The following is an 18,429-nucleotide window of genomic DNA, read 5'->3' on the forward strand; positions in this document are numbered from 1 at the left end:
ATCCCTGCAATAGGGATCGTACTGGCAAATGGGGGATGGTTTTTTGTGGCTCACCCCTACAGCAGGGATGCTCTCTGGTTACAGAGATCTGTCAGGAACAAAGTAATCACTCTAAGGACACTCAGGTAAACAATACCAGACACTAGGGCTCTTCCCAACTGCCGGATGAAAACACATTGTTATACTTAGGGACACAGACTGGTTTGCCACAGACTGGTTTTGTAGGGCAGCAACATATTGGACTGCCTTGATTGGTACCCAGTAGCTCACTAGTACTCACCTCTGGCCCTGGGTTCTCCTAAGATGGCTTGGATGATATACCCTTGGCTTCATGTAGGTACCCTCCAGGATCTCTGACACCATCCCTGTCCCCCTCACTGAGCCCATCTATAGGGGCTGGTGAAGTAGGTCTGTTTTTATTTGTTTGTTTTTGGTGGGATGACTGATTGACTGTATTTGTACCCCCTGGAAGTCTCTGTTGATGTTGTGCAGAAGGTGGAAGCCCTTCAAAGACGTGTCTCCAGAGCTCTGAATGACACTGAGCATGGTTTGGAGTCCTTGAACATTGAAACAGCCACAATGAGGAAAGTGTCCTACAGAACTGAATGGCTCTAGACATGCTGACAGCTGAGCAGGGAGGAATCTGTGCCCTTTTTAAAACTGAATGTTGTGTATATATGCCAGACAAAGAAGCTGACGTTAATCAATCCCTCTTCATTTACAAAAGCAATTACAGCTAATTGACCATGGGGGTTTGACTTCTGGTGGTCTACAATCAAATCATAGTTCTCAGAATTGGAGCCTCAGTGGAAAGCACTGCTAGTAAGCCTTTTGGGAACTGTGATTTTAGGTCTCGTCACATGCACCTGTATTTACTGTTGCTGTTTTGTTGGCAATGTGTCATAAAGTTAGGGAAAAGGACCTTAAAAGCAATTCCACCCTTTCCTGCCAGCTCAGGGAACATGTCAGAAGAGATGGGTGTGTGAAGTTATAACAGCTAGTCAGGGGTGTAAATTGTAGTCCCCCAACTTTCTTTCCATGTCCTGACCAAAGATCACAGAGTGCATTGACAGCTCTGTGACCCAGCAAGCTGCAGGTTTTTCCTAGCAGGCCTGAATGCAAACTGGAGCCTCGAACATTTTCAGGTACTAATAAAGGTATCTAGGTTGTTGCTCAAATCACTGAAAGAAATTAATCTGGTCCCAAGCCAAATTTTTTAAACCCTCATATAAAGTCCATACCCTGAACTCCTCACTGTGGACATCCCAGGTAGAACACCCTTTTTCTCTTGCTGTCAGTAGTGAGGACTTCTGCAGCATGCTGTAAGTTCCCTTAATAAATGCTTTGGACTTATCACCACAGCATTCAGTGCTTCCTTTTTTGGAATCTCAACCAGCTTCATCTCTGGATGGCTTGGGCACTCCTTTGTGGGAACTCTTCTGCTGCCCCTTTGGGGTGACTCTGGGTGCAGATTAGGGAAGACGAAACAGTCTCAAAACTCAACAGTAAAAATGAAGAAATCCGTTAGAACATGGGCAAAGGACATGAAGAGACATTTTAGCAAAGAGGATATACAGATGGCAAATAAGCACATAAAAAATATTCAACATCACTATATCAACATCACTATTCATTAGGGAAATGTACGTAAAGACCATAATAAGAAATGATGATCTATTCTGTTAAAAATTTCTGTTACAACAGGTAAAATAAAAAATATTGACAATAGAAAATGCTGGCAAGGATGCAGAGAAAGTGGATCTGTTATACATTGCTGGCAGAATGCAAAATGGTACAGCCACTCTGGAAAATAGTTTGACAGTTTCCTAAAAAACTAAGCATACACTTACTAGAGAACCCAGTAATTGTACTTCTGGACATGTATCCAGAAAAAATAAACTGTATGCCCATATAAAAACCTGTAACAAATATTAGTAACAGCTTTATTTTCAATAGCCAAAAACTGAGAGTATGTTCCTCAATAGCTAAATGGTTAAACAAAATGTGATACATCCATACCATACACCACTATCAGCAACAAAAAACAGTAAACTATTAATACAACAAATTTGGATGTGTCCCAAAAGTATTATGCTGAAATTAAAAAGCCAGTCTCAAAAGGTTGCATACTTTGAGGTTCAGGTTATATAACATTCTCAAAATGACAAAATTATAGTGATGGAAAAGAGCCTGGTGGTTGCCAGGGGTTAGGGATGGCAGTAGGCAGGATTTGAATATGATTATAAAAGAGAATAGAAGACCTTAATCTTCTATTCCCCTAAATAGATCTGTGTCTTAATTGCAGTGCAATCAGTGTTGAGGAATCTACACATGCAATTAAATGACACAGGTCTAGGCATACACATTGTACAAATGTCAATTTCCTGGTAGAGATTATATACTATAGTTATATAAAAATACAACCATGGGGGAAAACTGGGTGAAGCATAGGCAGAATCTCTCTGTACTGTTTTTGCAACTCCTCTCACTCTATTATTTTAAAATAAAAAGTTAAAAATAAATTAGATAAATCCACCATCTTAGTGGGTGATAATGTGTGGCCACGTCCAGACCCAAATCTCATTTTGAATTGTAGCTCCCATAATTCCCACACGTCTTGGGAAGGTCCCAGTGGGAGTTCTTGGGTGGGTCTTTCTCATGCTGCTCTTGTGATAGTGAATAAGTCTCATGAGATCTGATGGCTTTATAAATGAGTGTTCCCCTGCAAAAGCCCTCTGGCCCACCACCATGTAAGAAGTCCCTTTGTTCTTCCTTCATCTTCCACCATTATTGTGAGGCCTCCCCAACCATATGGTACTATGAGTCCATTAAACCTACTTGCTTTACAAATTACCCAGTCTTGGGTATGTCTTTATTGGAAGCATGAGAATGTACCAGCTTACTAGTACCAGGAGTGGGCTGCTGCTATAAAGATACTCGAAAATGTGGAAGCAACTTTGGAACTGGGTAACAGGTAGAAGTTGGAGCTGTTTGGAGGGCTCAGAAGAAGACAGGGAGATGTGGGAAAGTTTGGAACTTCCTACAGACTTGTTGAATGGCTTTGACCAGAATGCTGATAGTGATATGGAAAATGAAGTTCAGGTTGAGGTAGTCCCAGATGGAGATGAAGAACTTGTTGGGAACTAAAATAAAGGTGATTCTTGCTATGTTTTAGCAAAGAGACTGGTGGCATTTTTCCCCTGCCCTAGAGATCAGTGGAACTTTGAACTTGAGACAGATGATTTAGGGTATCTGGGGGAAGAAATTTCTAAGCAGCAAAGTGTCCAAGAGTTGACTTGGGTGCCATTAAAAGCATTCAGCTTTATGTATTCACAAAGACATGGTTTGGAATTGGAACTTATATTTAAAAGGGAAGCAGAGCATAAAAGTTCAGAAAATTTGCAGCCTGATGATGTGATAGAAAAGAAAAACTCATTTTCTGGGGAGAAATTCCCTGCTGCAGAGATTTGTATAAATAATGAGAAACCAAATGTTAATCACCAAGACAATGGGGAAAATGTCTCCAGGGCATGTCAGAGGTCTTCACAGCAGCCCCTCCCATCACAAGCGAGGAGGCCTAGGAGGGAAAAATGGTTTCGTGGGCTGGGCCCACAGCCTTGCTGCTTTGTGCAGTCTTAGGACTTGGTGCCCTACAATCCAGCCATGGGTTAAAAGTGGACAATGTGGAGCTCAGGCTGTTGCTTCAGAAGATGCAAACTCCAAGCCTTGGTGGCTTACATGTGGTGTTTGGCCTGCAGGTGCATAAAGTCAAGGATTGAGGTTTGGGAACCTCTGTCTAGATTTCAGAAGATGTATGGAAATGCCTGATGTCTAGACAGAGGTGTGCTGCAGGGGTGGAGCCCTCATGGACAACCTCAGCTAGGGCAGTGTGGGCAGGAAATGTGGGTACAAGCCCCCACACAGAGTCCCCACTGAGGCATTGCCTAGTGGAGCTATGAGAAGAAGACCACTGTCCTCCAGACCCCAGAATTGTAGATCTACTGATAGCTTTCACTGTGCACCTGGAAAAGCTGCAGACACTCAACACCAGCCCATGAAAACAGCCAGGAGAGGGGCAGTACCCTGCAAAGCCACAGGGGTGGAGCTGCCCAAGACCATGGGAACCCACTTCTTGCATCAGCATGACCTGGATGTGAGACATGGAGTCAAAGGAGATCATTTTGGAGCTTACGATTTGACTGGATCTTAAAAATCAGTATGGATATTCTAGCTTTACTGATGGTAAGATTCAACTAGCATCTGACAATGTGTACAAGAGTTCCCCAAAGGTGAATGACCACATCCACATCCACAACTTTCCTTACACAGAGGTATAGAAATAGTTTGTCAGGTAGATGTCTGATTATAGTGCAATGGAAAATGACAGGCTTTAAAAACTTGGCTCTAAGGCTGTAAAGACTTTTCAGGAAATCATCTATAATATGGTAAAAATAAACTGGGCTTAATTGTAATTTTACTCCAAGTTCTGATGTTCCATTTTTTACACAAAATCAACTCATTTAAAAACCAGATGGAATAATTTGGGGAAAAAAGGGAAAAAATGCAGAAATATCTAAGGAAGTTGGAATCATCAACCATATCAGAAAACTGAAGCTTTAGGTTAAGCTTTGGCACCCTTGTATCATTTTTATTCTCCAGTCATTTGTTTCCAATCCTTGCTGAATCTTTAAGCCTTCCCAAGTCCCTCAAAGCTCTCATCAATACTTGAACATGGACCAGTATACCACTAGCAGTCATATCAAACAGGAAACAAAGACAATTAGCAAAGGACCAACTACAAATGATGCCAAGAAAAATTTATAGAGCACAAAAAAATGCTTCATTTCTTGGCTATTTATTTTTCTGGATACCAGAGTGATTTTCATGGCAGTATCTTTTATTTGTTTTATTCGTTGTTGGTGTTGTAATCCTAAGGAACTTTGAATTTCAGCAACTAAGCTCTATTTCAGGTAAACAAAGCAAAGGTGTAGCAAAGTATCTTTCAAGTTAGTATCTTCCCTCATAATCTGAGCTCCTTGAACCATGTTATTCAATCCCTTGTATGTCTGTGCATCCATTAATATTTAGAAAAATATTTTGTATCTGTTGTCTCACCCCCAAAAATGGAGCTTAGAAAATATTGTGTGCATTACTTTAACAAGTAAATGTTGATTATCTAATCTGTGCAATGTATTTTGCTAGATGCTGGATTGATTTTTCTTCAGAAATGGAATAATGTAAGTGGTAGCGTCCAGTGAACGTTAGAAGTTGAAATTTTCCCTGCCATTTTATTCCATTGAGCAAGCTTGCATTCATTCATTCATTCATGTGTCCATGTGCAGTAAACATGTACAAAATCCTCTTTTTATGCTGGATTCCATGGAAGGACTTAACATCTCTGTACTTTAATTTCCTTATCTGTAAAATGGGAATGATAATAGTAATAGTATTTCATTAAGTTTTTTGCCAGGCGTAAGTGAGTTAATGTGTCTGACACAATGGGTCTGGCACATGCAAGGCCTATGCATATACTGATTACTGTTTCAGCCTCAGAACTTTAAGAAGTATTACATGAGGCATCCGATCGAGCACCCCATTATGGTAGCATACCTTTTATTTGGAAGGTGTAAGCCCAAAACAGTGAGGGTGAGATTAAAAAAAAAAAAAAAGAGAGAGAGAGAAGTGAAGCAAAGAAAAAGTGATGTGAAATGATGTTTCTCCACTTTACAACAAGCTGCCACGAGACCAACAGGACACTCAGGAGACATGTTTGCTTGTCACATACAACTTCTCCAGAAAGACTGCAAAGAAGAATCACATCTTGGGGCAGTCTGTTAGAGAGAGGAAGGTAGAGAAATTAATCTGCCCAGGTCTCTTCCACCTTTCATATTCCATTGAGCAATCCTCATCCCTTACATCCTTGCAAGTTGCAATACCTGACTCCTCTGAGGCTTTTCAGAAAACTAGATCCCACACTCAGTGCCGTTGTGTTTCATCCTCACAGTTTTTTCTTATATGCTACTTGCTATGAATTAAGCTATAGAATGAGGACCGAAAACAACACTAAGGTTGCTTTTGAATCAAACCTCATTTTCACAGGTCTCAGCATACTGTAGCAGATAAAAAGCAGAGCCTTAAAATTAGTCAAGCAATTTTGAACTCTAGATGTGCTACTATGTAGTTGTGCAAATTTTTTGAGTCGTCTGAGTCGTTTTCTTCATCTATAAAATGGAAATGTTAATATCTACCTCGTAGAGCTGTTATAAAGGATGAATGAGCAGTAGAGTAATTAGAGCTGTGATTGGCACATAAATGTTCGATAAATGTTTACTACGACCATAATTATCATTGCATACAAATGAGAAGACAAGGAAAGCCCATTCAGACCACTGACTGTGAATCTACTAGGATCACACTAAAAGGAACATATTACAGCCTACAGCTACACAGGAAATGTAAAATTGAGTAACAACTATGATGAATTGGATTAACATAGAAAGCCTGAATAAATAATTCAGAATCCAAACTATATATTTCCCTCACTTTCCTGAATTATCCAAAAAGTTGCCACTTCCCCCACTTCAATTTTCTTTATAGATGCCACCATAAAGTCACCTTCTACATGCTTATTTGTTTCTTTGACAGTCATGTTCAGAAATGCATCACTAGAATCAAAATGCATTGAGATCAGATGTTGTAAAATCCTATTTTATTCTCTCCAGACAGAATCATACAGAGCCTTAAGACCTGTAGCAATGTTCACTGCAACATATTTATAACAACATTGCAGCGAGCAATGATATCACTACAGTCTTATTGATGGATGCCTGTATGTGAGATGCTTAAATTTTTAAAATAGTCATCTTCTTGCAGATTGTGCTGCACACTCCCTCCCTGCTTGCTTGGGGCTTCAAATGGCTATTTTTTGATATTAAAACAAGCATGCTATACAAGAGACCTATTTTACATTGCAACAAAACACAAACTTAGGTTTTTAAACACTGTTTGACTTACATTAGGCAGAGAAAGAAAAATAAAAAGCTTCAATTTATTTAACCTTCTTGCTTTTTAATAGATATGTGTTTTACTCCTCTTCCCTCCTCTTTCTTTTGAACCTAGAAAAACTAGAATTAAGGGGGATACATTAGGAGAAAGAAAAAAAATCAGACTAATTGTCTTTAGATTTCAATGAGTTATGACACCACGTCTCTTAGTTCAAGCCTAATACATTAACCTGTATTCCAAAGATTTGACAAGCATATTTGGTGCAACTAAACTGGGTGAAGTTTAGGCACGGGTCTAAACACTTGTTCACAATATTACTATCAATTATGCTTGTTAAAAATTTCAGATTTTCATGCATTGCATCCCATGTTGATATTTTTATTCAGGAAGTCTGGGGCGATAAGCAGGTATCTGCATTTTTAACAAGTACTCCAGGTGATGATCCTGCTACCGGTAATTGACGAACCACAGTTTGAGCAACTGACGAAAGTGTGTATCAGCCATTTATAAACCAGTGTCAGAAGAGAAGGCACATCTCTCTTCAGTAACTCTGACATAATAGCACAAAACACCTGGTAGCTGAATACTAAGACTGCTGAAGTTCAAGAATATTTGTACTTAAGGTAATAAAAAGCTGGTGTTTTCCCCAAAATTCAATGAAAATCATAGCTGCCTCATCCAAAAGCAAGTGATTAGTTTCTCAGTACTTTTTTACATCCTTGCTGATGTGCTTGCATTTCCAGATCAAGAAAATTAAGCCAAGCTTCTTTAACTGGTTTCAAAGAAGACTCTCTGTTTTATACAACTTTCTATGGTATTGAGGAAGAAACGATCACTGATTCATTCCAAAGATATTCCCCTACATACAACTAAGAATGTTTCAAGAAACTTCTAGTGAATTCAAAGCATGTTTCACTTTGAATTTTATGTGATTCATGACCTTTTTCTTGCTATTTGAATTTTCCTACTGAGTCTTTCCTCCCCAGTTGTTTAATGATGTTCTGTGGTGACCTCCCACAGCTTCAAAGTAGACCCAGTAGAAAGCCCACAGATGCATGAGATAAATACATGGCTAATATGTTCAACATAACGGTAATGAGCACATATGCTTCCAGGCAGAATGGCTGCAGAGCAAGTGTGGAAAATAGATTGTGCCTCCATGCTAATTTCAATTAATTGATATTGGCTTCCATGTAGGATTTTATTATGACAGACTGTGGGGCCAGATTTTCCAAGGAAGATTTTTACCTAAAGAAAAGAAACTAAGTAAGAAGCAACCTATTATTTTATTTTTACTTATACTAATGCTCAAGATACTACATGCAGGCATCAGATAAAGCTGAATTGGGAATACCCAATTTGGTACAAGTGATAAGTAGGCCCTGTTGCTTTCTTATATGCCTATCTTGATATAGGAGACCTCATTTTATTACATTTCACAGATACTGCATTTTTTACAAATTGAAGGTTTGTAGACACCCTGAGTCGAGCAAATCTATCAGTGACATTTTTCTAACAGCGTGTGCTCACTTCAGGTCTCTGTGTCACATTTTGGTAACTCTCAATATTTCAAACTTTGCCATTATTATCATATTTGATATAATGATTTGTGATCAGTGGTATTTGACGTTATTATTGTAATTGTTTTAGGCACCACAAACTGCCCAACATAAGACGGCAAACTTAATTGATAAATGTTGTGTGTGTTCTGACTGCTCCAGCAACTGGCCATTCCCCCACCTCTCTCCCTCTCTTCAGGCTTCCCTATTTCCTGAGACAACAATATTGAAAGGAGGCCAGTTAATGACCATACAATGGCCTCTAACTATTCAAGTGAAAGGAAGAGTCACACATCTCTCACTTTAAATCAAGAGCTAGAAATGATTAAGCTTAGTGAAAAAGGCATATTGAGAGCCAAGATAGGCCTCTTTCACCAGTTAGCCAAGATACAAATGCAAAGAAAAACTTCTTGAAGGAAATTAAAAGTACCACTGCAGTGAACACATGAATGATAAGAAAGCAAAACAGGCTTATTGCTGATATGAAGAAGGTTTGAGTGGTCTGGATAGAGCTGCAACATTCTCTTAAGCCAAAACCTAATCCAGAGGAAGGCCCTAACTCTCTTCAATTCTATGAAGGGTGGTAGAGGTGAGAAAGCTACAGAAGAGAAGTTTGAAGCTAGCAAAGGTTGGTTCAGGTGGTTTAAAAAAGAAGCTGTCTCCATAATGTAAAAATGCAAGATGAAGCAGTAATTGCTGATGTAGAAGCTGTAGCAAGTTATCCAGAAGATCTAGTTAATATTATTGATGAACATGGCTACACTAAACAACAGGTTTTCAGTGTCGATAAAAACAGCCTTATATTCAAAGAAGATGCCATCTAGGACTTTCATAGCTCATAGAAGTCAATGCCTGGCTTCAAAGCTCGGAAGGGCAGGCTGACTCTTTTGATAGGGGGTAATGCAGCTGGTGACTTCAAGTTGAAGCCAATGCTCACTGACCATTCTGAAAATCCAAAGGCCCTTAAAAAATATGCTAAACCTACTCTATCTGTGCTTTATAAATGAAACAAAACTTGAATGGCAGCACATCTGTTTACAATGTGGTTTACTGAATATATTAAGCCCACTGTTGAGACCTACTGCTCAAAAAAAAAACAGATTCCTTTCAAAATACTAATGCACAGAGACAATGCACCTAGTCACCCAAGATCCTTGATGGAGATGTACAAGATTAATGTTCTTTTCATGTCTACTAACACAACAACTATTCTATAGCCCATGGATTAAGGAGTAATTTTGACTTTCATGTCTTATTTAAGAAATACATCTTGTTAAGGCTATAAGTACCATAGCCATAGATAGTGATTCATCTGATGGATCTTGGCAAAGTAAACTGAAAACCTTCTGAAAAGAATTCACCATTCTAGATGCCATTAAGAACACTGATGAGGTGATGAAACAAGATGGCTGAAGAGAACCCTCCAACAATCATCCTCCTTGCAAGAACATCAAATTGAACAATTATCCACGCAAGAAATTACATTCATAAGAACCATAAATCAGGTGAGCAATCACAGTACCTGATTTTGATATCATAGCAAGCAAAGAGACACATAAGAGGGTACAAAAGATAGTCCTGAATTATCTACACTGCCCCTCCCCACCCCACCCTCACCCCTTGCAGCATCATGCAGCATGAAGAGAGAATCTGTGTGCTTGGGGAAGGATAGCAAAATGACTGTGGTACTCTGCATTGGAACTCAATGCTGCTCTGTCATACTGGAAAGCAACACAGGGCAGAATTCAGCCAGCACATATGGAGGGAGTATTTAGACCAGCCCTAGCCAGAAGGGAATCATCCATTCCCAAGTTCAGAACTTGAATTCTGGCTAGCCCCATCACTGTGGGCTAAAGGGCTCTGGAGTCCTAAATAAATTTGAAAGGCAGTCTAGACCACAAGGACTACAATTCCTGGATAAATAAGGCCTGGTGCTGTGGAAGGCTGTGCTAGGGCCAATGGACTTGGGGTGCACACAACACAGTGAGACACCAGCTGGGGCCACCAAGAAGTGCTTGTATCACCCTTTCTCCAACTGCAGAGAGTGCCGCTTGTAACTTATGGAGAGACTCCTTCTGCTTGGGAAAAGGAAATGGAAAAGTAAAAAGGATTTTGTCTTGCAACTTAGGTACCAGCTCAGCCACAGTAAAATAAAGCACCAAGCAGACTCATAAAATCCATGATTTCAGGCCTAAGCTTTCAGATGGCAGTTCTAGACCCACTCTGGGCCAGAAGAGAACCCACTTACCAGAAACGAAAGATCCAGGCCTGACAAGATTCACTACCTGCTGACTAAGGAGTCCTTGGGCCTTGAATAAACAACAGCAGTAGCCAGGCAATAGTCATCACAAGCCTTAAGCAAGATCCAGTACCATGCTGGCTTCAAGTGTGACCCAGCATATTCCCAGTGGTGGTGGTCACATGAGTGCTTGTGTCACCCTTCCCCCAATTCCAGGCAGCTCAACACACACACAGAGAGAGACTTTATTTGTTTGCTGGAAAGTGAGAAAAGAGGAGAAGAGACTCTGCCTGGTAATCCAAGGAATTCTCCTGGATCTTAGTGGGACCAACAATGCATTACACCTATGAGTCTGCAAGAGTCACAGTGTTACTAGGCTTGAGGGCCCCCTAATGCAAATACGGCTGCAGTGACCAAAGTCTTAAGACTCAGATCACAACACTCACTTCCCTTTGAATACTTGGAAAGCCTTCTCAAGAAGGATGGGTACAAACAAGCCCAAACTGTGAAGATGAAATTAATACCTAACTCTTCAATGCCCTGACATTAATGAACATCCATAAGAATCAAGATCAGCTAGGAAAACATGACTTCACCAAATGCACCAAATAAGGAACTAGTGACCAATCCTTGAGTGACAGAGATATGTGAACTTTCAGACAGAGGATTCAAAGTAGTGGTTTCAAGGAAGCTCCAAGAAAATTCAAGATAACACAGAAAAGGAATGCAGAACTCTATCAAATAAATTTTAAGAAGAGATTGGAATAATTTTTAAAAATCAAGCAGAAATTCTGGAGCTGAAAAATTCACTTGGCCAATTGAAGAATGCATCAGAGTCTCATTAGAGTTGATCAAGCAAAAGGAAGAATTACTGAGTTTGAAGAGAGACTATTTGAAAATACACAGTCAGAGGAGATAAAAGGAAAAAAGAATTAAAAAGAATAAAGTGTGCCTGTAAGATTTAGAAAACAGCCTCAAAAGAGCAAATCTAAGAGTAATTGGCCTTAAAGAGGAGGTAGAGGGAGAGATTAAAGTAGAATGATTATTCAGAGATAATCATAGAGAACTTTCCAAACCTAGAGAAATATATCAATATTCAAATATAAGAAAGTTATAGAACACCAAACAGATTAAGCCCAAATAAGACATTTAATAATCAAACTCCCAAAGGTCAAGGATAAAGAAAGCATCCTAAAAACAGCAAGAAAAAAGAAATAAATAACATATAAAGGAGCTTCAATACATGTGGCAGCTGACTTCTCAGTGAAAACCTTTCAGGCCAAGAAAGAGGGTCATTACGTATTTTAAAGTGCTGGAGGAAAAAAAAAATTATCCTAGAATATCATATCTGGCAAAATATCCTTCAAAGATAAAGGAGAAATAAAGACTTTCCCAGATAAACAAAAGCTGAGGGATTTTGTCAACACCAGACCTGTTCTACAAGAAAGGCTAAAGCGAGTTTTTCAATCTGAAAGAAAAGAACATTAATGAGTAATTAAAAAATCAACTGAAGGTACAAAACTCACTAATAATACTAAGTATACAGACAAATACAGAATATTATAACACTGTAATTGTGGTATATAAACTACCCATATCATGAGAAGGAAGACAAAAAGACAAACCTATCAAAAATGATAATTATAACAGCTTCTTAAGACATAACAGTGTAATAAGATAGAAATAGAAATAGCAAAAAGTTAAAAAGTAGGGGAGATGAAGTTAAAGTGTAGAGCCTTTATTAGCTTTGTCTTTGCTTGTTTGTTTGTTTGGGTGGTTAGTTGGTTTTCTAATTAGAGTTAAGTTTTCATCAGTTTAAAATAATGGGTAATAAGATGTTATTTGCAAACCTCATGGTAACCTAAAATCAGAAAACCTTCAACAGACCACAAAAAAATGAAAAGCAAGAAATTAAGTCATACCACCAGAAAAAAAATCACTTCACACAAAAAAAGATAGGAAGGAAGAAAAATGTAAGGCAGGGAGGCAGAAAGGCAAGAAGGCAGGAAGGCAGGAAGGAAGGAAGGAAGGAAAGAAGGAGGGACGGAAGGAATATAATACCAAAAAACAACCAGAAACCAAATAACAAAATGGCAAGAGTAAGTCCTTACTTATCAATAGTAACATTGAATGTAAATAGACTAAACTCTCTAATCAAATGACAAAAGGCTAAATGGATTTTTAAAAATCCAACAATATGATGGCTACAAGAAACACACTTTACCTAAAAAGACACACATAGACTGAAAATAAAGGTATGGAAAAATATATTATACTTACATCAGACAAAATCAATTTCAAGACAAAAACTATAAAAAGAGATGAAGAAAGTAATTGTATAATGATAAAAGGGTCAATTCAGCAAGAGGATTTAACAAGTATAAATCCATGTTAACCCAACACTGAAACATTCAGATATGTAAAGCAAGTATTCAAGCCAAAGAGAGAGACCGACCCAAATGCCATAATAGCTGGAGACTTCAACATCCCACTTTAATCATTGGACGGATCATGCCAACAGAAGATCAACAAAGAAATGTCATACTTAATTTGTACTATGGACCAAATGGATCTAATAGATAACTACAGAACGTTTCATCCAATGGCTGCAGAATACATATTCTTCTCCTAAGCACATGGATCACTGTCAAGGATAGATCATATGTTAGGCCACAAATCAAGTCTTACATTTTTTTTAAATGGAAATTATATCAAGTATCTTCTCTGACTACAATTGAATAAAACTAGAAATTAATAATGAGAGGAACTTTGGAAATTATACAAATGCATGGAATTAAACAATATGCTAATGAATGACTAGTGGGTCAATGACAAAATTAAGAAGGAAATTAAAAACTTTCTTGAACCAAATGAAAATGGAAACAGCACATACCAAAACCTATGGAATATAGCAAAAACACTGCTAATAAGTAAGTTTGTAGCAATAACTGCCTACATCAAAAAAGTAGAAAAAAATCAAATAACAATGCATCTTAAGGAACTAAAAGAGCAAGAGAAAACCAAACCCAAAATTAGTATAAGAAAAAAAATAATAAAGATCAGAGCAGAAATAAATGAATTTGAAATTAAGAAACCAATATAAAAGATCAATAAAACAAAAAGTTGGTTTTTTGAAAAGATAAACAAAATTGACAAATCTTTAGCCAGACTAAGAAGAAAAAAGACACAAGTAAATAAAATCAGAAATGAAAAGAGAGAGATTACAACTGAGATCACAGAAATTCGAAGGATCATTAGTGTCTACCAGGAGCAAAGATATGCCAATAAATTGGAAACTGTGGAAGAAATGAATAAATTTCTAGACACATATAACCTACCAAGATTGAACCATGAAGAAATCCTAAAGCCTGTTATTGAATAGGCCAGTAACAGGAAATGTGATTGAAGCCAAAATAAAACGTCTCCCAGCAAAGAAAATCCAGGACCTGATGGCTTCAATGCTGAATTTTATCAAACATTTAAGAAAGAACTAATATCGATCCTACTCAAAGTGTTCCTAAAAATAGGGGAAGAGAAAATACTTCCAAATTGTTTATATGAGGCCGGTATTATCCTGATACCAAAACCAGACAAAGATGCATCAAAAAAACAAAAGCACAGGCCAATATCCCTGATGAACATTGATGTGAAAACCCTCAACAAAATACTAGCAAACCAAATACAACAACACATTAAAAAGGTTATTCATTTTAACCAAGTGGAATTCATTCCAGAGATGCATGAATGGTTAAACCTATGAAAATCAATCGATGTTGATTTTGTTGATACATGGTGTCAACAAAATGAAGGACAAAAACCACATGATCATTTCAATTGATGCTGAGAAAGCATTTCATAAAATTAAACATTCCTTCATGATAAAAGCCCTCAAAAAACTGTTCATAGAAGGTACATATCTCAACACAATAAAAGTCACATATGACAGACCCACAGCTAGTATCATACTGAATGGGGGTAAAATTGAGAGCTTTTCATCTAAGATCTGGAACAAAACAAGGACGCAAATTTTCACCACTGTTATTCAGTGTAGTCCTGGAATTCTTACCTAGAGCAATTTCACAAGTGAAAGAAATAAAGGCACGCAAATTAAAAGGGAAGAAGTCAAATTATCCTTGTCTGCAGCCAATATGACCTTATATTTGGAAAAACCTGAAGACTCTAACAACAACAAGAAAACAAAACAAAAAACTATTAGAACTGATAAATAAATCCCATAAAGTTGCAGACACAAAATCAACATCCAAAAATCAGCAGCATTCTATTTGCCAGCAGGGAACAATCTGAAAAAGAAATCAAGAAAGCAATCCCATTTATAATAGCTACAAATAAAATAAAATACCTAGGAATTAACTTAACAAAAGAAGTGAAAGATCTCTACAATGAAAACTGTAAAACATTGATACAAGAAGTTGATTAGGACACAGAAAAATGGAAAGATATTCCACATTCATGAACTGGAAGAATCAACATTGTTAAAATGTCTATACTATCCAAATCAACCTACAGATTCAATACAATCTTCATAAAAATATTAATGACATTCCTCACAGAAATAGAAATAACAATCCAAAATTTATATGGAACTAACAAAGACCCAGAATACTCAAAGTCATATTAAGCAAAAGAAACAAAACTAGAGGAATCACATTACCTGACTTCAAACTATACAACAGAGATATGGTAATCAAAACAACAGGGTATTGGCATAAAAACAGACACACAGGCCAATGGAACAGAATGGAGAAACCAAAACTAAATCCTTACATCTACAGTAAACTCATTTTCAACAAAGATGTCAAGAACATACACTGAAGAAAGAATAGTCTCTTCAATAAATGACACTGGAATATCCATATGCAGAGGAATGAAACTAGACACCATCTATCACCATATACAAAATAAAATAAAAATGGATTAAATATGTAAATGTAAGACCTCAAACTATGAAACTACTCAAAGAAAACACTGGGGAAACTCTCTCGGATATTTGTCTGGGCAAAGATTTGTGAAGAAATACCGCATGAGTACAGTCAACCAAAGCAAAAATGGACAAATGAGTTCACATCAAGTTAAAAATCTGCAGAGCAAAGGGAACAATCAATAAAGTGAAGAGACAACCCACGGAATGGGAGAAAATATTTGCAAACTATCCATCTGACAAGTGATTAATGACCAGAATATGTGAGCTCAAACAACTCAACAGAAAAAATTCTAATAATCTGATTAAAAATGGGCAAAAGATCTGAATAGAAATTTCTCAAAAGAAGACATACAAATAACAGATATATGAAAAGGTGCCCAACATCACTGATCATCAGAGAAATGCAAATCAAAACTACAATGAGATATCATCTCACCTCAGTTAAAATAGCTTTTATCCAAAAGACAGGCAATAAATAAATGCTGGAGAGAACATAAAGGGAAACCCTCATACACTATTGGTCAGAATGTAAATTAGTACAGCTACTATGGAGAATAGTATGGAGTTTCTCAAAAACTAAAAACAGAGCTACCATACAATCTAGCAATCCCACTGCTAGGTGTATAACCAAAAGGAAGGAAATCAGTATATCGACAAAATATCTGCACTCCCATGTTTATTGTAGCACTGTTCACAATAGTTAAGATTTGGAATCAACCTAAGTGTCTATCATCCAACAAACAGAAAAATAAAAATGTGGTGCTTATACACAATGGAGTACTATTTAACTATAAAGAGGGATAAGATACCACCATTTGCAACAACGTGGATGGAACTGGAGGACATTATGTTAGATGAATTAAGCCAGGCACAGAAAGACACATTTCACATGTTCTCACTCATTTGTGTGAGCTAAAAATTAAAACAATACAACTAATGGAGGCAGAGAATAGAATGATGGTTTCCGGAGGCTGGGAAGGATATTATGCAGGTAGAGGTGGAGGAAGTGAGGATAGCTAATGAGTACGAAAATATAGTTATAATGAATAAAATCTAGTATTTCATAGCACAACGGGGTGACTACAGTCAAAAATAATTTATTGAACATTTTAAGATAATGAAAAGAGTATAATTAGAAAGTTTGCAACACAGAGAAATAACAAATGGTTGAGGTGATGGATACCCCATTTCCTCTGATATGTTTATTACACATTGTATGACTGTATCAAAATATCTCATGTATCCCATATATATAAACACCTACTATGTACCCATAAAACTAAAAATAAATCTAAAAAAATCCATAATTCATGGGAGGAGGTCAAAATATTAACATCAATAGAAGTTTGGAAGAAGTTAATTGCAACCCTCATGGATGACTTTGAGGTGCCCAAGGCTTCAGTGGAGGAAGTAATGGCATATCTGGTAGAAACAGCAAGAGGACTAGAATTTGAAGTGAAATCTGAAAATGTAATTGGATTGCTGCAATCTCATGATAAAACTTGAATAGATGAAGAGTTGCTTCTTATGAATGAGCAATGAAAGGAATTCCTTGAGGTGGATCTACTCCAGGTGAAGATGCTATGAATATTGCTGAAATGAAAACAAAGTATTTAGAATATTACATAAATGTAGTTCATAAAGCATAACAGGGTTTAAGGGGATTTTTTTTTTTTTTGCTTTTATTTTAGGTTAGGGGGTACATGTGAAGTTTTGTTACATAGATAAACATGTGACATGAGAGTTTGTTATACACAATATTTCATCACCCGGGTATTAAGCCCAGTACCCAATAGTTATCTTTTCTGCTCCTCTTCCTTCTCCAACCCTGCCCCCAAAGTAGACCCCAGTGTCTGTTGTTCCCTCCTTTGTGTTCACGAGTTTTCATCACTTAGCTTCCGCTTATAAGTGAGAACGTGCAGTATTTGGTTTTCTGTTCCTGTGTTAGTTTGCTGAAGGTAAGGGCCTCCAGCTCCATCCATGTTCTCGCAAAAGACATGATCTCCTTTTTTATGGCTGCATAGCATTCCATGGTGTATACGTACCACATTATCTTTATCCAGTCTGTCATTGATGGGCATTTAGGTTGATTCCATGTCTTTGCTATTGTGAATAGTGTTGCAATGAATATTCATGTGCATGTGTCTTTATGGTAGAATGATATTGTTTAAGAGGATTGACTCCAGTTTTGAAAGATATCCTACTGTGGGTAAAATGCTATCAAACAGCATCGCATGTTGCAGAGCAATCTTTTGTGAATGAAAGAGTAAGTTCATGCAGCAAACTTCATTGTTGTCGTACTTTAAGAAATTGCCACAGTCACTCCAAACTTCAAGCAACTATCACTATAATCAGTTGGCAGCCATCAATATTGAGGAACACCCTCCAAAAGATTAGGACTCATTAAAGGCTCAGATGATTGCTGGCACTTTTTAGCAATAAGGCATTTTTAAACTCAAGTATGTGTATTTTTTAGACATAATGCTACTGCACACAATGCTATTACAATAGATTACATTGTAGTGTAAACATTTTATATGCACTAGGAAAGCAAAAAATGTGTGCAACTCACTATTGCAATATTTGCTTTATTGCAGTGGTCTGGAATCAAATCCTCAATATCTCCAAGAACCGGGAATATTACTACTGCGTTTGGAAACATTACCACTTTCTGAATGGACACA

General features: G+C 37.4%; 1 long non-coding RNA gene across 8 annotated transcripts in view; it reads right to left on the reverse strand.

Annotated features, from left to right (window-relative positions):
* LOC129058539 (uncharacterized) overlaps window positions 1-18,429 on the reverse strand; it is a 188,183-nt gene that overhangs the window by 16,914 nt on the left and 152,840 nt on the right. For 2 of the 8 annotated variants that reach the window (XR_010139173.1, XR_010139171.1), the window contains 2 exons: window positions 7,015-7,124; window positions 5,584-5,831 (listed from right to left, as the gene is read on the reverse strand). The exons of 5 other annotated variants lie outside the window; for them this stretch is intronic. This is a non-coding gene — a long non-coding RNA (uncharacterized LOC129058539). Of the gene's footprint in view, window positions 1-5,583; window positions 5,832-7,014; window positions 7,125-18,429 lie in introns of those variants that run through there. One more of the 8 variants, XR_010139169.1, reaches the window with a different exon arrangement.

This window comes from Pongo abelii, chromosome 2 (genome assembly GCF_028885655.2).
Source record: "Pongo abelii isolate AG06213 chromosome 2, NHGRI_mPonAbe1-v2.0_pri, whole genome shotgun sequence".
Classification (NCBI taxonomy): Eukaryota; Metazoa; Chordata; class Mammalia; order Primates; family Hominidae; genus Pongo; species Pongo abelii.